Source organism: Labrus mixtus, chromosome 16 (assembly GCF_963584025.1).
Source record: "Labrus mixtus chromosome 16, fLabMix1.1, whole genome shotgun sequence".
NCBI classification, from domain to species: Eukaryota; Metazoa; Chordata; class Actinopteri; order Labriformes; family Labridae; genus Labrus; species Labrus mixtus.
Genome location: NC_083627.1, coordinates 8,808,138 through 8,814,220, shown reverse-complemented (window position 1 = coordinate 8,814,220; position 6,083 = coordinate 8,808,138). Strand labels below are relative to the sequence as shown.

The following is a 6,083-nucleotide window of genomic DNA, read 5'->3' as shown; positions in this document are numbered from 1 at the left end:
TCTGTCCAGTTCAAATTATAGTTTTCTCAAGTTTGCAAATGAGTCTGTAATGATGTTAATTTCCAGCAGGTGGCAGCACCACGATGCACTCATCTTGTCCCATTCAGCCTTATCTCTGTCTCTGAACTTTAACCATGACCCATTTGTTTTTTAATGTTGATGCACTTAAATCCCTAAATGTGCTGCGTAAAGGATTCACCATCAGCTTTTGTTTTCATAGTTTTTCACCTACTGAAAGATGCCCCCTTTCTAACCTGCTGCAGACTGTGCTTCTGCATAAACACATCACATTAGAGGCTTTATCAGGAACACCTCGGCCTCAGAGTCGCTGAGGTGGCGGCTACCAACATGGCATTAACCACACTGAAAGTTTGGGGGCAAATAAGGCTTGTTTTGTTTGATAATCACCGTTTAAATTCCTTCATGATGAATATGTTGTTTTCATCCTGTGGTTCTCTGGCAGGTTCAGGGTATTTAAGGGTCTTCTTAGGTGGATTTTTTTTTGAAGACTGCTCCTGACTTCTTGTCGAACTCAAGTGACTCTTTACAGATGTTAAGTTTTTAAACATCCAAGGAAGAGGTCGCCTTTCCAAGAGGTCCTCATGAAGTTGTAGGATGCATTCGAGAGGTTGAAGATCCTAATTTTTCGCAGTATTCCAAGTTCATTAAAAAAGGATGCAAGTGAGGGGATTGACGGAGGCTCATGAGGCGATCATTAAAGTGATTTTTAAGAGTCTGGAGTTTAAGGAGGGAATCTGAAGAGTATTTCTAGGGTGTTCATTTATTTAACTTTTCCTGCATTCGATTGGAGAGGGTTCAACGTTGTATGAAATCATTTTTAAAGTGTCTGATCATAGTAAACTGCGTATCTGTATCTTTGACCCCAGCAGCACGTTGCCCTCGTTCAGAGCATCCTGCGACCCTCCCCTGCTGACATCTGCTCCTCAGGAGTTGTGTTGCTAGAAACAGCGTGCGTCCAGGTCGACTTCCTGTTGACTCTGGCTTCTCCTGCAAGCAGGGGGTGAAACATTGTTAGTGAGGTCCTACCACACGCAGCTTACTTATTGATCAGTTTAGAACACCATATTTAATCGATTAACCTTTATCCTATCAGTATGAGATGAAGATTCTTTATTTAAAATGAATATCAGTACTGTGTGTGTCCTTCCCCCTGGCTTATCCAAACAAGAGCTGGACTCTTTGGACTCCCAGCTGCTGTGTGGTATATTAAACACACACACACACACACACACACACACACATTTGCAAACAAACACTGTACCAAAGCATCACGCCACGACCTTCCTAGTTCCGACAACTGGTCTGCTTCAGCCTCCCTTGCTGCTGATTGGCCAGCTGCGTGCTTGGTTCATCCAGGTGAAGACGCTCAGCCAATAAGAGAGATGCATACAGTAAAGGTCGATGTGTCAGCCCACATGACAAACCAGGAAATGGTCACAAGTCTTTTTCTGCCCCGGCCCCTGGACAACACGCAGACCGTCCCTTAACCGCATCACAAAGATCTCTGTGTGTGCTGGAGATAACGGGCTCAGATGTCTTACAGCTACAAAGAAATGATTTTATTTCAGCAAGAAAAGAGATGTTTCTCTCAGTCTGCATTCCTTGGAATCGATGCTCCATGAATTATTTAAAAAAAAAAAAAAGATGTGAACTCAGAAATCATCATGAAACAAACTCCTGTTGGAGATTTTCCGGCTCTGTTTGCTGACAAAGGAAGATACTAAACCTGTAAGTTAGCAACAGAGGTGATAGGAAATATCTGCAAGCTAGCTTTAAAGTACATATCCTCTTGTTTGTTTTGTAGCTCCATTGATGATTCCCTTAAAGCTCCTGTGGGTGATTTTTTTTTTTTTTTTACTTGCGGTGATGCAGGCGCCCCGCGGAGACAAAGTGGTCTTTCTTATCTTGTCCTGTACGCGTGGAATTGATGTTTTTATCCTGCATTCATCCAGTGGGAAGTATTTCGGGAATGTGGGGGTTCCCGGGGCCGTTGCTCTGAGCCATCCAGTCCCTGTAAACTAAAGTGGGGTGCTGTGTCCGCATCCTCGGACGGACACGTGCCCGGCTAGCACCTCCTCACCGGAGTCAAGAGCATCTCTGAGCATCTTGAGCACCTACCTCAAAGGTTCTTAGCAGCAGGTTCAAAGGTGCACTTGAGAGGATTGCTTGATGTTCTTTGGGTTTGTGTGAGTCCCAGTGGATGCTCAACACCTCTCTTGGTCCCGGTAATACTCTCAAGAACACCTAGAACCATCTCATTTCATTCACACCTCTGACCGTATCAGGAATCTCTCAAGAGCTGAAAGGAATCGGCCTCAAAGCCCCAGTTCCAGGGCCACTGGACTCCTCATGAGAACAACCTTTGCAGTCCCTGAAATCTTTTAAGAGCCTCGTATTTAACCTGTTCATGATCTGTACTTGCTCTCCACCATTGACGGTTAATTCTTCCCTCTAGTTGGAAGATCAGATTCAAATCGTGTTTGGTTCCTCGCTGTTCTGACATTGACCTGGTTCGCTGAAAGCTTGCAGTGTTTCTGGGTTAGCTCCCACCCTGGGCTAAGAAAAAAAAAAAAAAAAAAAAGACCATAAGAAATGTGCTGCTGAGGCCGCCAACACTCTCTGTGAATATGTTTTTTTCATCCAGACAAAACCTGTGATTCAGAAAGGCAACAGTGAGGGGGACCGGAGAACATTTAGTTCTGTAACCGGCTCCTCAAAAGAAAAGTGCCGGTACATAGAATTCTGATTCTGACGTATTTAGTCCATGTGAGAACAACATTTTGATTGTTTACTTGCTCAAATGAGTCTCGCTCCTTTTGCTGAGAAGGTCAAATCTCACCATGTAGACGTTTCCAAAAAGAAATGACCTCGACTACAAAGGAAACGTTTATATTCCTTTGAAGATGAACAACTTGATGATCATCTTTGAAGATGAGCTTGAGTACACGTTGAGTACACTGTCCTTGTCCTACAGAGGCACGAGGACACGACAGCAGAACTATTTATTTAACGGGGAATACAAACTGCATTAACTGAAAAAGTCTTCATTTAAAATGTGGATTGTCAAATATGAAGATAGACTTCCAAGAAGGATTAGTCATAATAAATCAAATCTGCATGGGGAGAAAAGGATCCCTGAGCTACCATCATGTTTTTAGAGTCACATCACTGAAATCTAAATCCTTTTAACTGATGGGATGATTAACAAACTTCAGATTCATTCCTGTCCTCTTTGCCCTTTTGAAGGCATGCTGATGCTTTTGTTTTTCTTGAATTATCTGATTGGATCGTACCTGTGCTGGCGAGGTTCTGCTGATCCGCAGTTGTGTAAGAGCCGAGGTCAGTCCGAGGTGGTCATGGCCAGTATTTGTGCCACAGGTCACCCCGGCTGTAAATAGAGCTGCAATGGGAACAGTGGCTTATCCTTTCACTACAGGAGGATCCAGACATGCAGCTGACTGTCTGGGACGCTCTGACAGGACCAGACATGTCACTGGATACTTAATTAACTTGTACAGTTAATCATATTAATAGAAAGCCGTAGCATATGCATTATTAAGATCATCTTTCAGATCAGTCCACGGAGATGAAACTGGTTCCTACATCCAACATTCTCATGCATGGGGGAAAGCAATTCAATTAAACAGACTTCAAATTATACTCGTCCACATTTTGGTAAATGGTAAAGGAACTTGAGCTTGTATATTTATTTTCTAGTCTTCTGACTACTCAAAGTGCTTTTACACCGCAGGTCACACCTCCACATTCACACACTGATGGTAGAGGCTGATATTTAAAGTGACCATCAGAAGTATCTAATTCCATTCATACACATTCATAGCAGACAAAGCAGCAGGTACCTGGGGTTTAGGTGTCTTGCCCTATGACACATCGGGCATGTGGCTGCAGGAGCTGGGGATCGAACCCCGCACCTTCCGTTTGAGAGACGACCGACTGCACCCCAGAGGCCTAAAAACTCTCCAGACTCCTAAGGTGTTTCATACGTGCACAAAAACTCCTGAAAAAGTCCGTTCACCCCACAAATTTTGGAGCCCACATCGATATGATCCATCAGGGCTGCAAAAAATCCTCTTTTACCTGAATGGAATTCTTGGAAGAATACTACTGTCTGACGATGATTTCACTTTCGGTATGTGACAGCCTGTATTTCTGGGTTTTCTTTCAGTGTAGCTTACAGATATCCAGATACGTATGACAGATACCTATGCATTAATTAATGCATGGATGTGCATGGATTTTCCTTTTTTTTTTTTTTAAAAAGTATATTAAGCGGTGTCCCCTAAATAAAGAAAAGAATCATCCCGTTTATGATTGAGGAATCTTTGCAACCCCATTACAGAAGACAGGAAGCAATCACAGCAGGCTCTGTCGTCTGAGGATGAAACAAACGCGTTTCATCTTATCTGAAATGATAATTCTATGTTAATTCAATCAGCCGTGATCACTAGCAGAAGGAGGAGTGATAATAACGCCCTTCAGTTTATAGAGGCCACGGTGCACTTTAAAAACTACTGAATGATGTCACGACCTGCTGCATGCTGGTCATACACTGCACAGTTTTGTGTGTTCATTTAAGATCAAACATTCATATTTGTATAAAATAAATATCTGTTTCCTAAAGAGCCAAGACTTTAAAGAATCCACAAATCCTCTACCAAACCTCTTTGAAAAAACAACCAATTTAAGAGCATACCTGTCAGTGCTACCTCCTATAAACTGAATATTTAATGGATTATTTAATATCAAAAGAGTGATGATGAATAGTTCATGATCCTGTTATATTTCAGGAATGATTGTTGTTGTTCTACAGCAGAGCTCGAGGCATTAATATCATCTCACATATGAACTTAAACTACATTCATTTGAATATAGCCTTCATAAATATTTACTCTTATCTACTCAGCTCCTGTTCCCTAGTGACGAGAAACATTATGGTTGTCGTGCCTCGAGACCACGCCCCCTCATGACGGTGGTACCGGAAGTGTAAAAACAACACCTTTCAGAAGACGAGAGTGAGGGTTTTTAAAATAAAAGCACCGAAACAGTCCAAGTTAATAAAATCAGAAAATGATCAAATCAGGGAAGTAAAATCAGATTGTGAAAAGATGTTCTCGAAAAACAGTTTTTACATGTAATTTATAAATTATTTTCAACTAACTAATTGTACAAAGTAGTTTTTTTGAATAAACATTTTGAAAAAAACATTTTTAAATTAAACCTCAAAGAAAAATGATAACTCCAAAAACATCACTATAAGTTAAGATTTAAAAGAAAAAGTGTTCTAAGCTATTTTTGGTTTATTTCAAAAGTAAACTACATGGTTAGAAATACATCAATATCTTTTTTCAGGTTTCCCTTTATCTGCAATGATGTCAAGATAAAAAAAACAAAGAAAACAACAACAAAAGGATGACTCAGTATAAACAAATGCACTGCGCACACTCTTTTAAATGAAATATGAGGGAAATATAAAAAAAAGTATGAAAATATATTTGCAAATATATAGATTTAAGTGTGTTTTGTATTAACTTTAAACAGTATTTAACACAATGCAGCACATCTTACATCAAATATAGTACAGGGCAATTAGGTAGAGCATGTCAGTCATCTCTCAGAATCAGAATCAGTAACCGGTCTGAAGTCATAAAGTCCTGTGGTCCTTGGTTTTTTGGGGACCAGGATGATGGTGGAGGTCTTGAAGCAGGCTGGCATGTGACATGTCACCAATGAGATGTAAAAAAAAAAAAAGAAGTCTGTAAAGACTGGAGACAGCTGATCAGCAAAGTGCTTCAAAGTGGAGGGAGAGACAAAGTCTGGTCCAGCTGCCTCAACTCTCCTAGCATGAGATGACAAAGACATCCATCGAAATCATACCACAGACATGTGACAGGCACAGTAACCTTTATGAGTCCATTCTATTGTGACCTTGATTTAACATGTTGCCATAACTGATCCCATATCGTCGTTTTCCCTCCTAAATGAATATTTCCCAACATGTATTCATATGATGAGATCTTAACCATTCAGTCCATTCCTTCACA

At 40.9% G+C, this 6,083-nt stretch overlaps 1 protein-coding gene across 1 annotated transcript in view; it reads right to left on the bottom strand.

The window, feature by feature from the left end:
- The window catches only part of ngly1 (N-glycanase 1), a 281,389-nt gene that overhangs the window by 116,381 nt on the left and 158,925 nt on the right, over positions 1-6,083 (bottom strand). The window lies entirely within an intron of this gene.